The following is a 25,704-nucleotide window of genomic DNA, read 5'->3' as shown; positions in this document are numbered from 1 at the left end:
GTTTGCAGACTTTTTCTGGCAAGAATGATGACAGCTGACAGAGAACACGCACCGCCCTTTGGAAAAAGCATTCGAAGCTTTCACTGTCAAATTATCCTGTCGGATATTTTGTTGGTGCCAAGGCTGTCATAATTACTGCACAATTTCAACCAGCTTTTTCTCGTCGCACATCTAGATGGAACTCGTTATCCTGTGCTATACATAGATAATTTCTATTGGCAGAAAGGTAGAGAGGTCGGCCTGAGTATTGCGCCACTAGCCTGCTACTTAACGCTGGGAAAGGGGTTTCGGGGAATAAGAAAGATGATAGCATGCGAAGAGGAAGGAGGGTGGTGGCATAGGGAACGCGACGCTGATGACAGCTGCAGAGAATACTTTTCTCTGCAACGTGCTACTCCTTAAATTTGTTAAAACCCTTGACCGTAATGGTGTCACCCATTGGATAAGCAAACTACAATTTTTAGAGTGTACACTATATTGGGGCCGGTCAAGCTGCTACGAGCAGCTTTATTTCCTACTTTCGCTCTGCAATACTATGCTTTTGTGGAAACAAGGCATGGATACAAGCATACAAATTGGCACACTGTAATTGTGAACAAGCAGAAACACCACAGAATATAATTAATAACGTCCCTACCATCTTGCCCGAGTTTCATGTCCTCTAAGAATGAAAGAACCAACCTTTCTCTGGTGAAGGAAGAAATTAAAGCAACACTCATCTGACAACAATGATAGCGAGCACGATCGGCAATCATCAAATGCATTCGAGGCTTCAAACCGGTTCGGGAGTCGTTCACGCGCTACAGCAGATGAACCGAATGGAATGCACTCAGAGTGACCTTCTTCGACCACCTGAACGAGGCGACTACCTCTGGAGCACTCCGAAAAGACGACCCGAATGTGCATTAAGCAGGAGCGGATCCAGGGGGGGATGTGCATACTTGGTCTATAAACGTTTTAGTGCCACCTTTTATCGTACATGGTATGAAGCTAGTGCCCATGTTGAATTTTGACGGCCTAAAAATGTATTTTCGCTTCTTTTGTGCCACGCTAACTTCGTCTATTAACTAACCTCGTCTATAACCCGCTCGGGTATTTGGCGGAAGAAAGGCTGTTAGTTAGCGTGAATGTTAACAGCATTGCAGCAGACTAGAGCATCGCTATAGTAAGGGCTCAAACTGCTCTACGCGATGATACACTTGAAGGTGACATCATCGAGAAACTCTGGTCAGGAAATCTTTTTACCAAGATCACTAGCGAAAATTATTTTTTCGCCATTTGCATGAAGTCGCGGCATCAAATCCCGGCCACGGCGGCCGCATTTCGATGAGATCAAAATGCAAAACACGCCCCTGTACTTAAATTTAGGTGCACGTTAAAGAACCCCAGATGGTCAAAATTAATCCGCAGTCCCCCACTACAGAGCGCCTAATGATCAAATCATAGTTTTCACACGTGAAACCACAATTCTTTTTGGCATTTCTAAGCACAATTAAATTGCTTTGACTGCATTAATTTGCACGTGCTCGCGAACAATTTTCAGCTTATTAGTACAAAAAATATTCGTGCCACTTACCGCACCTGCAGCCACGTCGTCCGCAGCCAGGCCCCGACAGCATTCTGTCACCCTCACACGGCATTGCTCATGACCAGCCGTTTCCTAGGCGACCGAGCAGAATTAACCTGCATAAAGCATACGCCTCATCATTTTTCTTCCAGCACGGTCGTCGTTTAAATCGTTATCGCCTGTCGTAAACGCTGCACTTTGTACAATTCATCGACGCTTTCAGACTATCAGCAATGTTCGTAGTTCGCAAGAATACGTCCTTCAAACTTGGAAATACACTCAATATCTGCTGGCTTCAATAGCCCTGCTCTGCTTCGGTCAATGTGAGCGCCATTGTGTCGGCCAGGCATGTACCCGGGAGGGGGGGGGAGGGATGGGGGGGACCGCCCCCTCCTCCGAAATTAAGCAGCATACCCCACCTTCCTCACCACCCACGCCACCACTCCTCACACACATTGATAAAGCGCCGTCAAATCAATGTTGACACTTGACAGCTATTTGGCGGTCAACATTTTGCTGCCTTTTTAATTCCTTTTGGATGGCGCTAGTTATCGGTATCGTCTGGGGTGTTAAGGCCAGTTTCCTCATGAATTCTGTGCCCGCGCGATTAACTCGAAATGCATTCAGTTGTCACCGTCTATTAAGTGGTCATGCGCATTGCTGTTGCTTCGTTAGTTCAACCTTATTTGTTTAGACTGGTCCAGGGAGCAGGAAGGGGATTCGGTTTGTAGTCAGTTGGTCGGTATGCGCGAGAAACGAGTTGCGGGCGGACAAAACTCCAGTTGCGCATAACTTGTACTTTTGCTTCATTACTTCCTCGAGTGACGGTTCGCCGCGACGGTGGCAGATCCTCAGAACCATATACCCGCGAAATGGGTTAGATAATGTCGAAAATAAAATAATGCAAAACGGCGTTCATCATCAAACCCTGCAATAACCCTCAAGAGGAAGCTTTAGCTCTAGCCCAAATCCGACGCGGCCTATTCAAATACTTGTAAAACGCAAAAACGCTTTTCACAGATAACCCCTACACAGATTTTATTGAAATTTGTTGCATTTGAGAGAGAGAGTTAAATTCTAGTTACTGTCGGAAGTAGAATTTCTATTTATGGCCTGAATATTGTGAAAACTATTTGCAAAAATCCGAAAGCTAAAAAAAATTGACGCACGAAGTTTATAAATTAGTAGCTCTGCATAAAAGAAAAACAGATACCGCGGTTCTGTAAACGGCATCCATTAGATCATTCGAAGCGGACAAATCCGATACGTCAATTTATATTTTACGTGAATTTTTTACGTTGTGTACAAGGGTTCAGCAAAAGCTGTGTTTCCATATCAGTAAATTTTTTTAGATTCATGTGTAACATCTCAATTTAGTCCCCTTTAGATGTAATATCATATGCGATTCACAGAGTTGTGATATTACTTCTCCTTGCCGAGTTGGAGGGTTGTAAACTTCATAGTTTCGTTTATTGAAAATGTTCGGTTTCTCGTATTTTTTTAAACTGACAATCTAAATCAAAAATTGACAACCAGCAGTCACTAAATTTTAAGTTTCTCTTTTAAATGAAACAAACCTAGTCAAATGTGGTGCAATGGTTGCCGAGAAAAACGAATTCTCTTTTTACATGTATTTAGATAGGAGCACCTGAGCTAAAGCTTCCTCTTAAACCCATAAGCAATATGACTGTGACCCGTTACCTCGTCTGGTTTTTTCCTAATTGTACAGCACTCTTCGAGCAAAATTGGCAACTGGAAACAAGAGTCGCAAGGAGTTGAGAAATTAAGCGATATACTAAGGGAGAGAGCCAAGGCAGCAGCCAAATAGGAAGGAAAAAGGAATAATAAATTTAGCGTTGTTTATGAAAATCTATGGATCAACATCTTTTTATTTAAAAAGGAAGTAGAGAAAACGCCAGCGGAAGTGGAGAAAAATTCCGTATTTTGAATGACGCTTCTACAGTTATCAGTCGAGCCCCCTGGCGTAGCTACTTTTCTGCTCTGCTTACTTATAGATGTTATTCTAACCTTCCGCGTTGGGCGCAGTACGTCTAGAACCACAGCGTCCTGCACTCTACGCGGTTGTACGAGACTGGCAGCCACTCATCGTTACGCAACTTCCCAAATAATACGAGTCGGTTGTGGTACTTATCTTGGTAGAGCTGTAAACGAGCGATCCAAAAGCACTGTGATTGTTCCGCAAATATGTATTCCTCTATAATTCTTCCAGAGCCAATTCAAAAAACTGCTATGGTCGGATACAACGCAAGTCTGCAGTGAAGCCCCGATCACGCCCTCATAACCGCCAGCCATTGTACGTCCGCGAGGCTCCAAATAATTCGTACTTCAACCTTTTCCTTTTACCCAAATCAGGTGGGAACCACGAAAATAAAATTATTAGCGCGTAAGTTTATACGTATTCCGTCACCTATTATAGTAGAATAGCAAATGCCGAATTCTTTATTGAACGGAAATAAAATGCTCGCCTCGCTGCAACTATACGGTATATTGTCAAGTTGCAATTCAGTTGGTAGTGAAGTTTCATGAGTAAAACGGGCTCAGCAGTGAAATGAACTGTTCCACAGACTTTTGAAGATTTAATTAATTATTGAATTTTACGTGCCAAAACCATGCGGCATGCCGTAGTAGGGGACTCCGGAAATTTGGACCACCCGGGGTTCTTTAACGTGCACCTAATCTAAAAAGGAGATCCAACGTTGCACATACGCGACATGAAATGCATACACTGCTCTCTCCTTCAACCCCTTCAGAATCAATTTTTCTCGCGACATACCTCCCCAAGGGCACATATTAGTGCAAATTTGCACTCTTTGCGTGAATTCTTTTTAGCAGAACTGAAAAAATTAACATTTTAGATTATGTGGCACGCAGTAGTGGGCGACTCCGGAATAATTCTGACCGCATGGTTTTTTTTTAACGGGCATTCAATGCACGGTACCGCCGGGCGCTCTCCCATTTCGTCCTCATTGAAATGCGGCCGCCGCGGTCGCAAATCGACACCGCGCCCTCGGGCTCAGAAGGGCAACGGCAAAGCCACTACGCCACCACGACGGGACGCATAAGGTTCTTTAACTTAGTCCTTAATCTAAGAGAAGAAACGGCAACAATTTCGTTATAAAATCTCGTATCAATTAAACTTATTTCTCCCCTCGATATAGCCAGGACCAGTTTTCCTAACAGCTCTTAAGCGTGTTGTATACCTTATGCCGCATCCCCGCGCAGCACGCACTCCCGTTAAGTCTGAGTCAAATTTTGTGCACGACGTTCGCCCACGAATGTCTGCCGACGGCCGCAGCCACACGGCGCAGGGCATGCCAATAGCTGTGCGTTCCGCGGACCGCGTATCATTCCGTCGGGATAACACAGTCGGCCCATTGTTTAACATAAAGCGCGCTAGCATCGACTGGCCGGCCGCTCAGTCTTCTAACCTCGCGAAGCGACGAGACCGGCCGCAGTAGAGCATGAGCACCAAATACACTGGGAGCGCAAGTTCTGTCAGGCTCTTTCCATACCAGCATGACACAGGGCCTGGCACGATTAACTCGGTGCAAGCTGCCCGGCTTATCGGAGATAACGGCTGCCAGCGATCTCTGTGCGCATACGCTGCTCTGGATCTCGCCGCTTCGCGCGGTTCGTCGGCGCCGACCGGCCGGCGAGTCGCCGCTCGTGCGGTACTGTTAATTAACGGGTCGACTGTACATACACTCTTCTAAGGCAAGCCTGAGGCTGCTATCGAATTCAACGTTCACAACAACGTTCACAAAGCTCGAATGCAGGAAAAGCACGTCGTGCCTGAGCGAATGATCTGATAAAGAGCGATATTCCTGTAGAAGCGATAACCAGTGAAGGGAGAAACAACGTACGGTGCATGGTGATTATGATAGCTGTGAGAAATGCGAATTTGCGCGAATTATTAGAAAACAAAACAGTATATTCGAATGTACAACATATTCCTGTTTTGTTTCATTAAGCCCGCCGCAGAAAAAGACTCCGACCAACATAGTATATCAAGCGCTTCTGGTAAGGATATTTCGAAACGTCCGTTGCTCCAAGATCAGGCTAACCGTGCTTTCAATTGTTAGCTTAGACATGACATCACGTGGGAATTAAGTTGAAGGAGTCGCCGAATAAACAACGTGTCATGGTGCCACCGCGACCTGAAGGCATGTCATCACGACTGGCGAAACCAAATTGCGCGTACAAGTCCAGCTGTCGCGGCTCATCACGGCGGTGACATTCAAGCCTCATGTCAGACCACCATAAGTGCAGCTGCAATCACAATTATTTCTAACAATGAAGCGACACCTACAGCGGCCAAAAGTGAATGCTTTGGAAGGAAGACGCATTAAGCTAGAACCATTGAAAGCATTCGAGCGATAAATGTGCAGCACCGTGCTCATAAGAGGTAGAAATGCTCGTAAGGTGTGTGCGCGGCTTAAACATGGCATAACATATGACAGCGCTGTGTTATACTATTTCCACTAGCCCCAACGCAAGTCGTAAATATAACGACCTCGGTAAATTGTAATTGTAGGCGTCAACATAAACCACTGTAGGCACTAATAAAACATACTTATATCAGTTTCCAAAAATTCGTTGGTCTACAGGTTCACATGCAAACCTTGAATGCCGGAAGGCAAGTGTCGCATTAAAATCTTCCGACTTCCGAACAAGACACGTGTGCTATTATTTCGCGCTATCGGGAGAATTTCATCTGCTAGAAACGACAACGTATGTGTTATGGCCGGGCTTTCATTAGTTTCGACAAAATTAAACGAAAGCGTTTCTTGAGGTTTTCCAAACAAAATTAGATTGTGGCGTTCTTTTCAAGCAACGTACAGTTACTCTTATCACCGAACTAGAGTAACCACGCTCGCAACACAATTTTCAGCTTACTAGCGCGAAAAATAATATCCGTGCCACTTACCGCACTCCCAGACACGTCGACCGCAGCCAGGCCCCGACAGCGTTCTGCTGGTTCTGCCGCTGTAACGTCTATGCCTGCCTGGTGCATGCGGGACCGTTTCCTAGGCAACCGAGGAGAGTTAACCCGAGCAGAGCAAGTCTCCTCACGCTTCGTTGTTCTTCCGTCGGGGCCTTCCTTGCGGCTATCGTTATCATCTATCGCGCGCCCTGCAGCCTGCAAGTCATCGACGCATTCGCACTGTCAGCTCTGCCTAGGTTCGCATGAACATTTTTAGACGTCGATGGCGGACGCTATTCAAACAAAAGAAGATGGCTGCAGTGGAAGTCGCGTATACTGGCCTATGGCTGGTCGGGTGAAGCCGGCGGCTGCCATTTTTTTTTTTCTAGGGGGGGGGGGGGAGGGGGTCGAGAAGCGGCCTACCGAGAGCTTCGCAGCGCTGTTCGCCGACTTTTCAAGCGGTTTTCAATTGCTTAGCGGATTTTCAAGTTATAATGCAACACGGTTTTCATTCTTTCGGCATGAATATGCAGCTGCCGCAAAGTATAAAAACATTCGCGCAATTATTAGTCTTATTCGCCTTCTTTAATGCAGCGTAATAATTGATCAATCATGAAAGCTGTCAGAACAAAAACAATTAACTGAAAACGTTGCGTGAGAAATAACAGTACATGCAACAAACAAGTATTCGTTATCTTCATAATCATCCGGTGGTGTCTGTGCTTTAGCATCCTCACAGCATTGAGAGTCTCGGAACTTTGGTGGCGGCCGGTTTCTTTCAGCCTTTAATATAATTTTTTTTTCACTTTAGAGCAAGGCAATACTAATCTGCTACTTTGTTTATATGAGAAGGATAACGCTAACACGTCAACTGCTTGTGCGCCTGTAAGTATGCGCACTGCCATGTTAACACGTGCCCTTACGGTACGAAGTGCGCATGCTCATATTTGTATCTGTCCCTATATATACAGCCCCTTCTCTGATAATAAACACTGTTCCCTGCCTCCCGACCGTTCACAACGCCAACTTACCTAAGAACACCCGAGCGCGCTAGCACACTTTGGTATCCGCACAACACCGCCTACGGCAAGATACGACGACGCGAAACACACAAGCTGCGCTCCTGGCGTGCTCTTGCCCCCAGAAAGATGGCGACCCGGCGGCTTCACTTGTCGGGTTTTTCTTTAACCTCCTTGATTCAAACTTGCAACTTTACAATGAATAGCTGCGGCTTCATTCGCTGCGCATTCCTGGACCCTAAAGTATACGCTGCTCATCAACTTTTAATGCGACACTTGCGTCATAATTTACAGAGGCATCTGCACATATATAAATGCATGAGATAATTAAATGTATGCATATGCGGGCTTTCTGCACAGAATTGAGGCATTCTGTGTGAAGCTATTAGGAAAAGTTGTAAGAACTTTGAATTACGGTAGCAAACAAAGAAAGGAAACGATTTAATTTGTAATTTTCTCGTGTTTCTATAAAAAAACATCTTTGTTCTCAGGTAATATTATAGAATAGTACAGTAACCCAGCTGTTGAATGGTACGACTAGTACGATTGCATTACGTCACAACCTTCTATACGGTTATGTCAGTTGGAGATCACCTTCCGATGGCTTTATTAAATTGTAAACGATGATATCGTCCATTATTTTGTGTCTATTTTACAAGTTATAATATGCATGTTTGAATTTTCCAGCGCTTCTGCTTGCTGTTTACCTATTATAATATTTAATTGAATTAATAGGTTTTACGTGCCATAACACGATTTGATGAGGCACGCCATAGTGGGGGACTGCTAATTAATTCTGACGACCACGGTATCTTTAACGTGCGCCCGCGGAACACGGGTGTTTTGCATTTCGCCCCCACAGAAATGCGGCCGAACGGCCGGGTTGTGATCCGCCGACTTCATTCTTAGCAGCGAAATATCATAGCCGCTACACCGCCGCGGCGGGTTATTATAACGTTAACATCTTGGTTACTGTAAAAACAAAAGTTGGAAGGCGATTGAACGCCCAGTCGGAGTCTATGGAAGACACTGTCTTCCTTAGCATGTTGACGGTAAGAATTGGGTGCATGAATCGCATGATTTATTGTGGTAGCCGCGCTGAGAGCGGAAACATTTGTTCGACGTCAACCAGAGGACTAATCACCTTTAAACTTCTTGCCGCCATTTATCGTCATCGTCATTCTAACCATCATCTTCATCACATTCCCAGTGATCCCAGTAAGACACCCAGTGACACAAATCCAGTAACTCCCGCGGCCCATACGCAAGGTCGTCACATAAGCATTAACACCAAGGGGACATACTCTGCGGCGAATGCACAGTGGCAGCTGTAATTCTATTGTACCATCTTTTGAATTAGCTCACGAAATAGACTGGAAACAATAAAAAACAAATACGAAATTTCTCATCTGCGCCATCGTCACTGAAACTCTCTACAAATCATTAGTTCGCTCCCAACTAGAATACGCATGCCCAATTTGGAAACCGGCTAATATCACATTCAAACAGCATAGAAGCCGGTCAAAATCGCGCAGCGCGTTTCATCTTATCAAACTACTCCCGATATGCTAGCGTTACGTCAATGAAAACAACACTTGACAGAACTTTCCGCCGTAGATGCTTCCGGCTTTCGGTTTTTATAAAATCTACCACCATAACCCTTGGTTGAAAGAACAGATTATCACCGGACAGTCATACGTATCATCTCACTCTGACCACAGTTTCAAAGTTGGTGTGCCGTCTACACGTACTAAACTGTGTAGCAATAAATATTGGAGCCACCTTCCCGCCACCGTCGCAGCCATCCTTCAAAACCACCATTCATGAAACGCCACGTTGAATATGTCTTTGTATCTTGCGCAAATTTTTTTTCTATGTTCACCCACTCTTTTCTGTAATGCCTTCGGGCCTTGAAAGTATGTTAAATAAATAAATGCCCGATACGGAAATGGGGTAACTCGTCAAGGAACACATTGCATTTATGGTTTCCGTAGCAGTACAGGTCAGGAGAAGGAACAGCTAAAGGCAGAGAGAGAGAGAGAGAGAGAGAGAGAGAGAGAGAGGGAAAGGACAGGAAAGGCAGGGAGGTCAACCAGACGAGCACCCGGTTTGCTACCCTACACCGGGGGTGAAGGGAAGGGGAATAGAAAGAGAATGAGCACCGAGTGCGTGTGGGAGGATGCACCGGGACACTATAAGCGGCGCACTTAAGCCGGCGCACTTCAAGTAGTGTGCTAGTGCACCTACTGTGTACCTGCCCTTTAAACTTTAAACTGGCTGGACTCGAGACCGTTCTCCGTGTCAAAGATACTCGGACCACGGCTAAAGGCAGAGAAGACTGACAATAGCCCTACCGCCCATGCGCTGTCCAGCAGTAGCGTGAACGTGCTATAAGAAATTAAACAGTAAACAGTGAATACATTGTACGAGAAAAGAACTTGGTGCAGAAAGATTAGCGACAATTATTAATACACACAACAAAAATCATTTAACATACATCGTAAACGACATTGTGCTTGAATGCTACGTATTCTATACAGATGTATAGGACGACAAATGAGATTTAAAAACATTACTGAAAGGAGACGTATACATACATTCTATCACATTAATTAAGACTTGCGTATGTTGATTTAAAAACGTAGGTATTAGGTGCTTCAATTGTTGAGTGCCATATTTGGTTCGACAGAGTGGAACTTGAAATTGGTTGGCTTAGTTTGAATTGCTTGCTATTCGATATGTGTCCACAAATTCAGAATCATTATGTTGTCTTCGACGGCCGCTTTTAATGCGAAGCATTTTTGACGAGCTCAACCCAGCTTCCTGTAACAGGTGCCTGGCCGTTTTTCATGGCCGATCCCGAACACAGTTCGGACTAAATATGTGGGCCGATCCCGGAAGTAGTTAAGTTTAAAATGTGGGCCGCTCTCAGGGGTATGTGCCGCCCTTTAATGTATTTTTTCATGAGAACTTGGGGAGAAGAAGCAGAAGAAAGCGGACGTGCCCCGCATCGGCTCCGTCTTTTTGAATGATTCTGCAGGCACCTTTGGCAGGACCACGCATTGAAGCTCACCATCGGATTCGTGAGGTTAACCCGAATCGGTGGATACCTTTGGACAAGGTGGGCCAGCATTTTTTGGACTTCTATAGCCTCTTTTCTGTGCATCGCACGTGGGCGCCACGCTGGGCCTAACGCCACGTAGGTCTAGCGAGCCCGCCAAGCCGGCATGGCCGATATACGCATGGACGACGAACTCTCCTCGGAGACGGAAGACGGCGAGGAAAGAATGGGTTGGCAGGTGGTCACCAACCGAAGATCGCGATCTGCGAAAAAGACCTGGCGAGCTGGTGGAGCCGACAATTTGATCCAAGAATCTCAAGGAAAGCAGATCGCCAACGAAGGTGTTGCCGGGGCCGACAAGCTGAAGCGCCGGATTGTGAAGGCGTCAAGAATGCCGCAACTGCCGGAGGAGCACAGGAAAATCATCGTTAGGCCTCGGGGAGGCCTCAACCTGAACAAGGTCAGCACAGCTATTGGAGAAGCGATCGTCGCGGCAGCCGAACTTACAGCAGACCAAGCGAAGGAAGACATCGTCTACCTAATATGAAGTGAGCTCTTATGAAACAGCCCCCCACTCTACGTGCAAGGGGTGATTAGAAGAGTGAACCTCAATGACAGTCAGAGTGTGATCACGAAAAAGATTGTGCATGAATACAACCCAACGGCGTTCGCTGCACAACGTACCAAAGCTACGGGATCGGTTATTGTGCTTTTCGACGGATTCAGGGTGCCCAACTTCATCAAATATGGGTCAACCCTCGTGAAGTGCTATCTGTACAGGAAGCAATTTGACGTATGTTACGCATGTGGAAGAATCGGACACAGATCAGACGTTTGTCCAACACCCGATGTTGTGCAGCGCAGGGGATGTGGTATGCAAGACCCAGGAGAGGCTCATATCTGCTCTCCCAAATGCAAGTTCTGCGGTGAAGATCACCCCACAGGTGACAGGGCTTGCAAGTAGCGGTACCAAATACCATATGTAGTAAGAGTAAGAAGAAGACAACGCTCCAAAGTGGAGAGCGAGATGGAATCGGCCCAACCGACAAAGGAAACCCCTCCAGGCGACGGAAGGCGCTCACGCTCGAGAAGCACATCAAGCTCAAGAAAGCGCTCAACATTGAGGGGAAGAAACCGTTCCAGATCTCGGGAGGCGCAGGTGCGCTTCGAGGAGCAGGAGCTGAAGACAAACAAGAAAAAGGAGCCAGGAGCGACCGGGGCCGAGAAAGTCAAAGGTACTGTGAAAGTCACAGGTGCGCTAGCCTCGCAGGAACAAAGCAACGATGCCAGAGTAGAACAGCTGATCAGAGAGGTTATATCACTAAAGAAAGCAAATGAAGAACTTAAGCAGCAGATTCAGGAAATGAAAAAAGGGTTGAGGACAGAAAGCGGCAGTGTGGCAATAGCTAAGCCGGTGTGTAGAAGTAACAGCCAGGAAGAAGACACACCGGCGCCCAAGAAGAGAGCTGTAGCTCCGGAGGCAGAATCGATGTGCTCGGTTCTGGAGGAGATTAGGAATGCGATTAGGGAACTAAAGGACACGGTAGAGAGCGTTAACCTTAAGGTGGAAAAACATGGAAGTGGAATTTAATAGCCGAGAAACGGTTGAAAAAGCTAGAGGCCCAAGGAGAGGATGAAGAATATATGCCCTTGGAAGCCGAAAGCGCTAGAACACCCCCAGGAGCGGTAGGTGGTACAGTCAAGCGAACATTGACAGGGGGTAGCAAATCAGGGGGCAACGACAATAATAATGGATAACAAATAGACAGTGTGTGGCAGTGGAACTGCAGAGGATTTCAGTAAAAAAGAGCGTCACTAGCACAGATAATCAAAACGGTTGAAAATAGGCCGCAATTAATAATGTTGCAGGAAACTCTAGCGGAGGAGATCGAGCTGTACGGCTTCAACTCGGTCTGCAAAGGCAAAGAACCAGGCAGAGCAATTGCCACCCTAATTGACAAGAAAATTCCCTACATATAGCACGATCTAAAATTAGGGGCGAGTAAAATTGAATATATATTGATAGAAATGGTCCTAAAAAAGCACAGAGGTAAAGCGCAAAGCTTGTTCTGCCTCAACATATATAGCAGTCCCAGAGAGATGAGACAGAGCTTCAGAGCAATTTTTAATAAGGCCATGAGGGTAGCCAAAACTGCGCCACTCATAATAGGAGGGGACTTCAACGCCCCACACCAATCTTGGGGTTACCGCTGGAGTAGTAAGAAAGGGGAAGGAATCTGGCATCTCGCCACGGATTCAGGTCTTTCTCCTATTACGGACCCAGCCTTTCCTACCAGGTGTGGCTGTTCCACGTGTAGGGACGCTACCCCGGACTTATCCTTCACTTATAACTTACCCAGGGCAGACTGGATCAACTCTGGTACGGACCTAGGAAGCGACCATTATATACTACACATAATGGTGGAAACGACGGGGGGGGGGGGGGGGGGTAAAGCATTTCACTTACATAGACAGGGATCACTTTAGGAAAATCAGAAAAGATCAGACACGGATCACGAATCACAGCAGACACGGATAGAAAGGGGCGCATCAGACTACAAGAGTGGGTGGCTCAGCTTAGGGACGACTTGAATGCAGAAACTAAGGCTATAGAGACAGAGGAAGAGGTTGAACAAATTGATAGAAGATTGGCGCATTTGATCGAAGCCAAGCAATCGATTTTACAAAGTTGGAAAGCACAACGCTTAAACAGAAGACTTAGGAAACGAATTGCTCAGCTCAATAAGAATATAGAGGAACACGCACGATATTTGCAGAAACAAAAATGAGATGAGGTGTGTAAATCTGTAGACGGAAGGATAAAACGTGGAGGCAATTGGAGTCTGCTCAGGCATCTGCTCAACGAAAAAGGCACTAAATCGAATAGACGTACGCGAAACTGATACACCAGGAAAGTCAGACTGCAAGCGCAGAGAGCATAATGGAGCGATTGGCTACTAAATACTTGCCTCTTAGGAAAGAAGATCAGGATGCGAGTTATCTCGATTACTTAACGGTAGAATGCAAATATATGGATCAGGAATTCACCGAGAGTGAGGTACACACGGCACTGTATGATGTGAATAGTAGGTCAGCAGCTGGCCCGGATGGCATCTCTAACAGATTGCTTAAGAATTTGGACGACGAATAAATAAAATATCTGACCACATACATTAATGACCTATGGAAAGATGGGGTATATCCAGAAGAATGGAGGACGGCCCAGTACTATCTTAATACCAAAGCCGGGCAAGCAACTCATCTTGGATAATCTGAGGCCAATTTCGTTAACATCATGTCTAGGGAAGACAATGGAGCATGTCATATTGAACAGGTTAACGAAATATGTGGAGTACAATGACATCCTACCGTACAATCTGATTGGTTTCAGATCAGGCTTGTCCACACAAGATGCCATGTTGTTAATCAAACATCAACTGCTATTAGCTAAACCAAAAAATCACTCGAGCTCTCTTGGGGTTGGATGTCGAAAAAGCTTTTGACAGAATTAAGCATAGAGCAATACTTGAAGTGATTTCCGAACTGGGATTTGGGAGAAAACTCTATGAAGTGGTCAAAACCTTTCTTGGCAATCGTTCAGCTCACCTTAGATTCGGGGATATTAAATCAAAGAAGATGGATCTCGGTGACAGAGGGACGCCACAAGGGTCGGTCTTGTCACCTATGCTTTTCAACCTGGGCATGTCAAAAGTGGCAAAGGGACTAAAAGGGATAGAGGGCATTCACTTTACCATTTATGCACACGATTTGACTATATGAACCGCTGAAGGAAGTGTGGGACATGCGGAAAGCAGACTTCGGAAGAGCATTTATGAGGTAGAGTCTATTTTATAAGACATGGGACTCAAATGCTCTGCTAATAAGTCTGAACTCCTTGTACTCAAGAACAGAAGAAGGGGTAGAAAACCGAAGAGATACGTTCCCGAGGAAGAACCCAGGTTAGTACTAACCACGAAGGCAGGCGAATCTATTAAGCAAGTAGAATCCATTAGAGTCTTAGGGTTATTCCTGGAGGCAAACGGTGCAAATGGAAGAACAATACGTCACATCACAAGCAAGACTGTGGAGGTAATAAGACTGCTAAGGAGAATCACTAACAGACACAGAGGGCTGGGAGAGGAGAGCGCCATGAGACTGGTCCACGCTTTCGCCTTGTGTCACTTCTCATATGCAGCTGCGATGCTCAGTTGGACAAAGACAGAGCTAAACAAGTTGAACAGATTAATTAAAAGGCTAGTCAAAACAACAGTGGGGCTACCGATTAACACGCCGGATAACAAATTAATGAAACTGGGGCTCCACAACCCAATAGCCGAGATAATTGAAGCTCAGCAAATTGCCCACAGAGAGAGGCTCTCTGGAACAAGGCCAGGTAGAGCAATACTAGAAGAGGTAGGATGGTGCCCAACCGAATCCAAAATTTCAGGTGAAGGCACAGTAGAACTAAAAGATAGCATAAGAGAGATAATCAAGACGACTCCTTTCCCCGGAAATATGCACCCGGTGCACAACCTAGAAAGACGAAAGGCAAGGGCCAAAGCTCTCCTGCAAGAGATAGAACACGACAGAGAACATGCGGCATTTGTAGATGCTGCGTGGGTCAGAGGAAAGAAAGCCTTTACGGCAGTAGTAGTAGATGCAGATGGTCTCACTCGGGATGCTATTACAATCATGACTAAAGACGCGACAGTGGCGGAACAAGTAGCGATAGCATTGGCTTTAAAGAATAATAAGTGGACGAAGATTTACAGTGACTCTAAGATGGCTATTAGACACTTTACCAATGTCTTTGTAACCAAAAGGGCTGCCCAGCTGATCAGTGAGTTGGACAGCCACGAGATCGAAATCCGCTGGTTTCCTGCGCACATGGGGTCTGTCGATCCATCTCGGAAGAAATTAAACGAGATGGCTAACGCAGCTGCACGAGGACTTACTATCCGTGCACAACGCGACCAGGACCTTAATAATATACAGGAGGAGAACAGGGACGAATTACTTACATATAATGAAATCACGAGGCATTACTACATGAACAGAAGGGAATTCCCAGTGCCACACGCTAACTCAATAGAGCTCAAGCGGTGACAGAGAACTTTATTAACAAGATATATCCTGAAAGAGAGATACCAATCAATTGCGAGAAGTGTAATGGCATCATTACTCTGGATCACATGCTTTGGCAGTGTCCTGTGACTTTCACAGACTGTGACAAGGAGAGAGACTGGTGGCGGCGAGTCCTACACAGTGGAGTTCTGTTCGATCAAGTACAGGCCGTCCAGAAGGCCCGTGATACGGCGGTAAGGTTAAACCTTACTGTCCCGACGTGGGAGCTGCCTGTGTCAATCTAAGGGTTGATCTTCTCGACATTAAATAAAGTTCACCATACCATACCATGAGAACTTGGGTATGTTCCTTTGTGCATATGTTCCACTCCGTGGGTACGTGCCGCTCTTAAACAATGAACCTCTTCGACGGCAACTTGGGTATGTGCACCATGGGCCGCATGATATGTATGCTTTTCATTTATGCTTTTTTGTCACCGACTTTCGTCAGTGGGTATGACAGCAGCAGCAAGCAACAATGAAGTATTGAAATCGGCGTAATGCTCCGAAGATGAACTTGTTTAAAACACGTTGGCGGGCTAGTTGGTTAGAATCCATGGTAGAGGGCAGATGCTCGACTGAACAAGGACGTAGAAAGAAAAAGATACACACAGACAGCGATTCTTCGCTGTCTCTGTGTAGTCAAACATAATTAACCACTGCTGCTGAATGCGCATGCAAGCAATGGACATTCAACAGCAGTGGTTATTTACGTTTGACTTTATTCGCTGGCTCTCGATACCGGCGGGTGAACAACTTGACCGTAAAGAAAATGCGAATACGGATGTATGCGTGAAAGTACATGCATGAGAAGAACGAAGGCGGCCAACAGCGTATTGCCGTTCATGAAGGTTATTCATCGGCTTCCCTGCAGATGAAACGGTCCAAGAATTTGGATTCACCGTTACGCAGACGTTGGGTAAAACTATACAGGCTTTGTTTTGGCCATATCTAAGCCTCGCAATGTACAGTAATCGTAGTGCCATCATTTTAAGATTGGCACCATGGCACTTGCTCATCGACTGCCTCGCGCTCCCATTTTCCTTCCGCTGGACGCCACGGCCTTCCTTTTTTTTCGTATCAGCTTTCCGATCACGCTTGAAATATAAATTAAATTGGGAATTTTACATGCGAGAACAAGATATGATCACGAGGTACACGGTAGTAGAGAGGACGCCGGTATCATTTCGACGCCCTGGGGGTTCTTCAACAACCTAACGTCGGCTATCGAGCTTTTTTGAACGATTGCGTCCTGTATCGACAATAAAGAACGCTGACGGCGTGATGTTTCTGCAAGCAGATATTAACGCTATCTCTCACAGGTGCTTGCAATGCAAGGTGGCTTCGAATGTTTCAAAAATGCTAAACAATTCTCCCGCCACGGTGCCCCATTCCCTCATGCGTACAGCATTAATGATACACCCTTGTTTTGGTTAACGTCGTCTTTTCAGTGAGTATCTAGGCGTTCATCTAACAAACGATCTCGCCTGAAACACGCATGTCCCTTTCATCATGGCTAACACAAATAGCATACTGAAATACATAGAAGGAAATATGACAACGCGCCATCGATATGGTACTCTCATACCAAAACTCTCATTGATAATATTAGAGCAGTCCAAAAACGCGCAGCACGTTTCATTCTTTATGATCAAGCATTCATCCAGAGTAACACTAATCACACAAGTTCTCGCTCGCATCCCTTTCATTAAGCCACAAAGGCCCTGTTCACTATCCGCTTTTCTTTAGCATCGCGCTCTTGGGTATCCCGGGGCGGATGGGGAGCATACCCATACCATTATACTCTTGTTCTCAAAATATGCATCATGAACATGCTAGTGACAGACATTCATTATTACACCGACGACAACCCTTTCATCAGCCAAATATTGAGCACGCAATGTCGGAATCCACACCTCCTCCTCCCTCAGCGCCGGATATTTTCGCATCATAATTCCTTGAATTCCGGAACGTCATCCGAGTGGAATCGGCTACGGTCAATCTTTGTAGTACCTAAATTATTAAGATTTAATGAAAAAAATTTTTGGTTGTATAATCACTGAATAATGGGTCTTTTCGCATGCACTTTGTGGTTCAACTTTGCAGTTCATGTTACACATACTGTGCTGCATTACTGTATTAACTGTTGCTTGTATTTGTTTTTATTTGTGGCGCAATTTAATCTATCTTCCTAAAACTTCCTATTAGTCTTTGAGTGTGTTCTTTTTTCATGTGGGAATACGTTTATTTTTTTTGTTCACTGCAGGACAAGGGCCTCCACCCGCGATCGCAAATTACCCGTCTTACACTAGCCGATTCTAACTTGCACTTGCAAATTTCGTCATTTCATCAACCCACCTGGTTCCCTGCCACACTCGACTGTGCTTTCCTTCCCACGGCACCTATTCTGTAGTTCTAATCATCCACCAGTTATCTACCCTACGGATTATGGCCTCTTCAGCTCCTTTATATGCGTAAATATTTCGATGCCACCAACGATAATCCTGTACGTCTGTCACGTCAGACGAATGCAATGGCTCATACTCACGTAAGGCAGAGGCTACAAGCGCAAAGAGAAGCGTACAGTGCATACATTCATGGATAGGCCTGAAGGGGGCATTTGACAAAATAGCACACGAGGCTATCCTACGGAATCAGCAACACAGGATGCGGGGAGGGAACACACAATTACGTTGCTGATTTTCTATCTCACCACACAGCCATCACCAAGATCGGGGATATAGCCTGTCGCCATCATACTCGAAAGCAAAGGCAGTCCCCTGGGCTCGGTTCTTCCCACGATTTTCTTCAGCATGTCGCTCCTGGGGCTCCCGGGCGGCATATAGAACCTACACCATGCACTATAAGCAGATGATGTGACCCTATGGACGGGTGCGGACTCGCTCGGCGGCGTGCAAGACACCCTGCAAATGGCAGCGGACACGGTAAACCAATATGCAAAAGAGATCGGACTTCTGTGCTCGCCTCAGAAGTGGGAGCTTCTTGTGGTCGGGCGGCGTCGCACCCAGAAGGATCAAGACAGCATGCAGATCATCATAGAGGGACAGGTTAAAGCCCTTCAAAACCCTCACAATCCTTGGACTCCTCATACAAGCTAATGCAAAATGCGACCAGATGCTCCAACACCTCACCAGGTCAAAGCAGCTGGCCTTACTGGTGATTCGTACAATAACAAACAGACACCGAGGCATGAAAGAGAACGAATCCATCCACCTCGATCGAGCCTTTATCCTGGCTAGGGTGACGTATGCAGCACCGTACGTGGTACTGACGAAAACAAAGACAAACTAAACACACTCATTCGAAAAACCACAAAGCAAGCACTTGGCATCCCTATGAGCACGAACGCAGACAGCATTCTGCGTATTGGTCTGCATAACACGGTTGAAGACCTAATAGAAGGCCACTTCTCCAGTCAGAAGATGCGTCTGGCTGCGAAACAAACAATCTTACGCAAATCAAGTGGAACTCCCCTACAAATACTAAACCACCCAGACTACGCCCAGGAGATTGGGGACGCCACGGTATGATCCATCACTTACGGAAAAATATATACCCTGCCTGCCACCAAGGGCGGAGTGAAGAAAGAGCCAAGGCCCTGGGCAGAACCTAAGGATCTCGACACGAGGTAGGCTATACAGACGCAGCCGCATACCGTGGGTAAGAGCCAAAGCAGTCGTGGTGCCGACAAAGACGGATCTCCTCGTCAGTGCCACCACGCCATATGCAAGAACGCAGGAAGGAGAGGAACTAGGCGTGACATTATCCCTAACACAGACTACAGCAACATCCATTATAACTGATTCTACAGAAATGTGCAGGAGCTTTACGTCGGGCTGGTTTGCACCAACGACTCTGCGCATAACAGCAGCACGGTACTAGAAATAAATGTTGAAATAGTGCCGACACCCGCTCACGCCTGTCTGGAGAGCAACGAACTCCGGAGCACCGGAAGACACAGAAGAGATCAGTGACAACATACCAAAAAATCACTCAACACTGCAGACTCAATCCGAGAGTAAGGGCTCATAACCCCGTAAGCAAGGAGGAAATGCAATGGCTTATACCACGTAAAGCAGCCACAACAAGCGCTCATAAAAGTGAAGCAAACATTGCATACATCCATTGAAATCACCTATACAACAGACAGAACCGCCCTCCATACGTTCCAATAAAGAACATGATTCCTACAACTAACCCATGACCCTCCGTCCCCAGCAGCTGCAGAGCACCTGACAAGGCAGCGGTCAGACCAGTAACGCAGCAGAGGGTGCTAAGAATGTCTGGGTCCGGACAGGCCACCAATGGAAACTGACCCTGTCAACCTTTAAGAGCCGAACTGAGTGGAGTGAGGCTAGCTTAGCAGGAACTCTGAGGAACTATCAGACATTGGGACATCATCGGCCATAGTGAGATTTGAAGAACTGGTGAGGCTTATACATTGCTGAGTAACGGCCATGCCCTCTGCTATAGAGGTCCCCCAGGTAAGAAGCAATACAGGGTAGGATTCCTAATCCATAAGGACATAGCGGGCAACATTGACGCCTTCTACAGCATTAATGAGAGGGTAGCTGTAGCCGAAATCAAACTTAATAAGAGATATAGATTAATGGTAGTACAAGCCTAAGCGCCTACATCCAATCACGATAATGATGAACTAGGTCGGTTTTATGAAGATGTTGAATTAGCGATGAGAAAAGTGCAAACTCAGTATACTGTCGTAATGGGTGACTTCAACGCAAAATTGGGGATAAAGGATGCTGATGAACAAGCAGTTTGCAGCTACGGCGTCGATACTTGGAACGCTAGAGAAGAGATGCTGGTAGAATTTGCAGAAAAGAACAAGCTTCCAGTAATAAACACGTTTTTCGGGAAGCGTAGAAACAAAGCGTACCTGGAAAACTCCTAATGGTGAAAGAAGAAATGAAATTGTTTTCATACTTTCTGTTGATCCCAGCATAGTGCAGGATGTACAAGTGATAGGTAGGGTAAACTGCAGTGATCACAAATTAGTGAGGGCTAGCATTCACCTCAATTTAAACAGAGAAAGAGTAAAATTGGTCAATAAGAAACAGGTCAGCTTAGAGGCAGTAAGGGTAAAAGCAGACACATTTAGGCTGGTACTTGCAAACAAAGTTGCAGCTTTAGAACAGAGAGATGATGATGACATAGAGGTAATGAATGAAACCGTAATGAGGCTGGCTTCAGAGGCAGCAACTGAAGTGGGAGGCAAGGCACCAAGCCAACCAGTAGGCAAGCTCTACCAAATAACAAAGGACCTAATAAGGAAACGACAAAGAATGAAAGTGTCCAACTCAAAAGATAAGATAGAGTTCGCGGAACTGTCAAAACTGATCAACAAAAGGAAAACAAGTGTTATTCAGAACTATAATGTGCGAGACTGAAGAACCAGTAAAAAATGGATGCAGCCTGAAATCAGTGACAAGGAAACTTGGCATAGGACAAACCAAGGTGTATGCACTGAAAGATAAGCAGGGTAATATCAGCAATCTTGAAGGTATAGTGAAAGCCGCGGAAGAATTTTATACTGACCTGTACAGTACCCAGAGGAGTCAGGATACCTCCATTACAAACAATAATGAAAAGGATACAGGAACTTCAATAACTAGGATAGAGGTCAGAAGTGCCTTGCAAGACACGAAACCAGGAAGAGCGGCAGCAGAAGATGAAATAACAGTCGATTTAATCAAAGATGGAGGAGACGTAATGCTTAGAAAACTGAGGGTTCTTTATACGAAGTGTCTAGCGACTACAAGCGTACCAGAAAACTAAGATCGCAAACATTATACTAATCTACTTAAAGGAAGACGTTAAGGAATTGAAAAATTATAGGCCCATTAGCTTACACCCAGTATTTTATATAAAATGTTCACCAAAATTATCTCCAATAGAATAAGGGCTACACTAGACTTTAGTCAAACAAAGTAACGGGCTGGCTTCGGGGAGGTTTACTCTACAGTGGATCACATCCATGTCATCAATCAGGTTATCGAGAAATCCGCAAAGTACAATAAGCATCGCTTTGTGGCCTTCATAGATTACGAAAAGGCATTGGACTCAGTAGAGATACCAGCAGTCATAGAGGCATTACGTAAGAAAGGAGTACAGAACGCTCACGTAAATACCTTGGAAAATATCTACAGAGGTTCTACAGCTACCTTAATTCTACACAAGCAGGAATATACCTATACAGAAAGGGGTCAGGCAGGGAGATACAATCTCTCCAATGTTATTCACTGCGTGCTTAGAAGAAGTATTCAAGCTATTAAACTTTGAAGGCTTAGGAGTAAAGATCGACGGCGAATATCTCAGCAACCCTCGGTTTCCCGTTGAAATTGTTCTATTCAGCAACACTACAGACGAGTTACAACACATGATTGAGGACCTTAACAGCGAGAGTGCAAGAGTGTGGTTTAAGAATAATATGCAGAAGACGAAGATAATGATTATTAGCCAGGCAAGGGAACAATGGTTCAAGATCGCCAGTCAACCTCTAGAGTCCGAAGGAATACGTTTACCTATGTCAACTAATCACAGGGAAGTCTGATCATGAGAAGGAAAATTCATATAAGAATAAAAATGGGTTGGATCGCATATGGCAGACATCCCCAGCTCCTGACTGGAAGCTTACCATTATCATTGAAAAGGAAGATGTACAATCAGTGCATTCTACCAGTGCCAACATATGGGGCGGAAACTTGCCGAATGACAAAGAAGCTTGAAAACAAGTTAAGGACCGCGCAAAGAGCGATGGAACGAAGAATTCTATGCATAACATTAGGAGACAGACAGAGAGCGGTTCAGATCAGAGAACAAACGCGCATAGCCGATACTCTAATTTAAATTCAGAGAAAAAAAAATGGAGCTGGGCAGGTCATGTAATGCGCCGGTTAAATAACCGTTGGGCCATTAGGGTTACACGAAATGGGTACCAAGAGAAGGGAGACGCAGTTGCGGACGGCAGAAGACTAGGTGGAGCGATGAAATTAGGAGATTTGCAGGTGCAGGTTCGAATCGGTTGGCGCAGGACAAGGGAAATCGGAGATCGCGGGAAGAGGCCTTCGTCCTGCAGTGGACATAAAATATACTGATGATGATGATGAAAGAACAAGCTCAAAACAAGCATACGAACCATCACTAAAGTATCAGATACCCCCTTCAGCAAATGTAGTGGTGGTTTTGCAACAGCTTCGTTGTATACCCAGGCTGATATGGACCAATATTACTTGATAAAGGTCGGATCAAGTTCGATAAAACTGATAACGACCGACGAGGGCTGATGAGGGTCTATACTTTTCGGATCAAGTTTCATAACATTGATAACTACAGTGGCCTGCGTGAAGATGAGCGAGTGGTACAATGCTTACGCGTACTTATACAACGCCCGGAGTAGTGTCTGCGTGAATTTTTTTTCTCTTAGTGTCAACTGGAATATCGGCTATCCTTGTTTGCTCACTAATCCACGCCGCTCTCTTCTCGTCTCTTAACGCTACATCTAACATTTTCAGTTCCATCGCTCTTTGCGCGGCGGTAATTAAGTTGTTCTTGGGCTTCTTTGTTAACCTACAAGTTCTTGTCCCATATGTTAGCACAGGTAGAATGCAAGGGTGGTACACTTCTCCTTTCAGTGTGAGTGGTAAGCTCGATGGCATTATTTGGTAATGCATTCTGTATGTGCTTCAACTCGTTTTTATTATTCTATGAATGTCCTTCTCATGATAAGACTCCACTGTGATTAGTTGACCTAGGTAAACGTACTCTTTCAGACTAGAGGCTGACTGGCGGTCCTTAATTCTTGTTGACTTGTCAGGCTATGAAGGTATCCTGTTTCAGACTTTTTCTGGCAAGAATGATGACAGCTGTGACAAAGAACACGAACCGCTCATCGAGAAAACATTCGAAGCTTTCGCTGTCAAATTGTCCTGTCGGATATTTTGTTGGTGCCAAGGCTGTCATAATTATCGTACAGAATGAACCAGCTTTTTCTCGTCGCACACTTAGTTGAAGCTCGCTATCCTGTGCTATACATAGATAATTTTTATTGGCAGAAAGGCAGAGAGGCACCAGCCTTCTACTCTACGCTGGGGAAGGGGATTGGGGGAATAAGAAAGATGATAGCATGCGAAGAGGAAGGAGGGTAGTGGCATAGGGAATGCGACGCTGATGGCAGCAGGAGAGAATACTTTCCTGTGCAACGTGCTGTGGTCAAATTTTTTTTTTAAATCCTGGACTCTAAGAGTGTCACCCATTGGACAAACACTAAAATTTTTGGAGTGCACACTATATTGGGGCCGGCCAAGCTGCTACGAGCAGCTTTATTTCCCACTTTCCCTCTGCAATACTGTGCTTTTGTGGAGACAAAGCATACATACATGCATACAAATTGGCACACTGTGATGGTGAACAAGCAGAAACACTATAGAATTTAATAAGTCCCTACCATCCTGCCCGAGTTTCATGTCCTCTAAGAGTGAAAGAAACAAACATTCTTGTGAAGGAAGAACTTAAAGCAATAAGACAATCGTCAAATGCATTGGACGCTTCAAGCCAGTTCGGGAGTAGTTCATGCGCTACTACAGACGAACGGAATGCACTCAGTGCGATCTTCTTCGACACCTGAACAAGGCGACTACCTCTGGAGCGCTCCGAAAAGACGACCCGAATGTGCCTTAAGCAAGAGCGGATCCAGGGGGGATGTGCATGCTGGGCCTATAAACGTTTTAGTGCCACCTTTTATCGTACATGGTTATCGTACATGGACGGCCCAAAAATGTATTTTCGCTTCTTTTGCGCAACGCTAACTTCGTCAATAATGCCATAACCCGCGCGCGTACTTGGCTGAAGAAAGACTGTTAGTACAAGAAATACTTTGCCAGCGTAAATGTTCTTAATAGCACTGCAGCAAACTAAAGCATCGCTGTGAGAAGGGCTAAAAATGCTCTACGCGACGATAAACTTGAAGGCGACATCATCGAGAACTTTGGCCAGGACATATTTTTACCAAGACCAGTAGCGAAAGGTATTCTTTTTTCGGTCTTTCTACCTGCGGCACAAGTTCGCGAGATCAAATCCCGGCCACGGAGGGTGCATTTCAATTAGGAGGAAATGCAAAAACACCCCTGTATTTATATTTAACTGCGTGTTAAAGAACTCCAGGTGGCCAAAATTAATCCGGAGTTGCCCACTACGGAGTGCCTCATAATCATATCATATATTGTTTTGGTGCGTGAAACCACATAATTAAATATATTGCATGTCTAAGCGCAATTAAATAGCTTTTATTGCATTATATTGCACGAGCTCGCGAACACAATTTTCAGCTTATTATTACAAGGAAATATTATCCCTGCAACTTACCGCACTTGCAGCCACGTCGTCCGCGCAGCCAGGACCCGACAGCATTCTGCCACTCTCACACGGCATTGCTCATGACCAGCCGTTTCCTAGGCGACCGAGCAGTTTACCTGCATATAGCCATACGCCTCATTATTTTTCTACCAGCGCTGTCGTCGTTTCTAAAGTCGTTATCGCCTTTCATAAACGCCGCACTTCGTACGATTCATCGACGCTTTCACGCGATCAGCAACGTTCGTAGTTCGCAAGAAGACGCTCTTCAAGCTTGCAATGTTACACTGAATATATGTTGGCTTCAATCGTCGCGTTCTGCTCCGGTCAATGTGCGCGCTATCGTGTAGACCGCCTATTCTCGCCATTTCTCTCTGGCCTCGGCGAAGGAAAAGACAGCAACATTTAGCTTCGGGTAAATGGAATGCTTAGCGTACTCAACAGGAGACCATTTCATTTCAGAGTGCTTAGTATTGGTACAAGTACTATAGTATTGCTGCACACCACCACAGTGCTGAAAGCACTTGCACCATGACTGACTTCATTTAGGTCGCGCCATGGCGTCAGAATTCTTTTATAACTAAGCCTTCTTTGCCTCTCCC

General features: G+C 45.5%; 1 protein-coding gene across 1 annotated transcript in view; it reads right to left on the bottom strand.

Annotated features, from left to right (window-relative positions):
• The window catches only part of LOC142560104 (uncharacterized), a 360,402-nt gene that overhangs the window by 106,007 nt on the left and 228,691 nt on the right, over positions 1–25,704 (bottom strand). Inside the window, exon 8 of the mRNA XM_075671926.1 lies at positions 25,115–25,221. The gene's annotated coding sequence lies outside the window, so the exon portion shown is untranslated. The remainder of the gene's footprint in view (positions 1–25,114; positions 25,222–25,704) is intronic.

The sequence above is a fragment of the Dermacentor variabilis genome, chromosome 10 (genome assembly GCF_050947875.1).
Source record: "Dermacentor variabilis isolate Ectoservices chromosome 10, ASM5094787v1, whole genome shotgun sequence".
In the NCBI taxonomy this organism is placed as follows: Eukaryota; Metazoa; Arthropoda; class Arachnida; order Ixodida; family Ixodidae; genus Dermacentor; species Dermacentor variabilis.
Note: the sequence above shows the minus strand (reverse complement) of the source record. Positions and strands in the feature narration are given on the sequence as shown.